Source organism: Notolabrus celidotus, chromosome 4, assembly GCF_009762535.1.
Source record: "Notolabrus celidotus isolate fNotCel1 chromosome 4, fNotCel1.pri, whole genome shotgun sequence".
Lineage (NCBI taxonomy): Eukaryota > Metazoa > Chordata > Actinopteri > Labriformes > Labridae > Notolabrus > Notolabrus celidotus.
Genome location: NC_048275.1, coordinates 35,868,850 through 35,870,093, shown reverse-complemented (window position 1 = coordinate 35,870,093; position 1,244 = coordinate 35,868,850).

Sequence of the window (1,244 nt, the reverse complement as noted above, 5' to 3'; positions counted from 1 at the left end):
GACAGGGTGACAGACGAAGCGCTGGATTCTTCTTTTCACTGAACGTCATGCACAGTCTGTCCCGGGGAGCACACATGGCAGCTTGTGCATTTCCTTCATGAACTCAAGCTGCCTGCTGGAGAGGTTCCCACCTCGGGGATGTCTTCGGTGTCGTCTCCTCTGAGTTTCACGCTGAGAGAGTGAAGGTGTATCCGCCTCTTCACACCACAGCGCTGCACGTCGCTGTGATCACACTCTGAGTCTGCTAGGCTGCTGCTGATTCGTCAATGTTGAATGCAGCCCTAAACAGTGTCCCTGTCCGAGATGGCAGAGCCGGCCCTAACCATTTTGGAGCCCAAGGCGAGATTTCAGCTGGTGCCCCTTGTGCTGCAGTCAGCTCAGCCGCTAATCACAATATTGATAAACTTCAAGAAAAGTGGTATAAAGCTTTATATTTTAAACATTTTCAAAAAGAAGTCTGAACAAACAATAATACAACATTATATCCAATAATAACAATAACAATAATAATTATTCTATAATAAATAAAAATACAATAAATAAACAACTTGGTACAGAAAAACAAAGATCTATAAATACAATACATTTAAAGATTGCACACAATCTATATCAATGGACCCTGTCTGTGTTAAAAAATAAAAATGACAGAAACATCTCTCAGATTGTTTCTACTTCACAGTATAAAAAACGGCATCATTCTTTTTGGAATACATCAGCCAGCTTCTTTGGATTTTTTCTCCATTGATCAAGGCTCTTCTGAAATAACCCTGTTGACAGACCCATCGCCAGACCTCAGTCCTAAAGGGGGCATATGAAATGCATGTGAAGGCACAATTATTATTAGCCTACAGAACGTATATTTTTAATAATCCTATACTCTATTCACGCAGCACGTAATGATCAGGTTAAACATAAGCAACAGCAATACGACCATGCAGGTATAGCCTACGACATCAGTCCTCTTCATTTAAAGCAATACAGTACATAGAAGCAATGTTATGAATATCCATAAAACACTTGACTATACAACATATTAGATGTAACACCAGAAGCATCTCTCAAACATTGCATTGCATCTGTGCAGCATACTGCGCCGATGCTCCGAGAAGGACGCTTTTCAGCGTGGAAAATGAGTTTTCACACATTGCTGTGGAAGCTTCCTAAAGTCAGGGCAAGGGTGTAGGCTGTGACAACAGTCGGATAGCCTGGAGTGCACTGTTGAAGTGCTGAGGATGTTGGCTAAT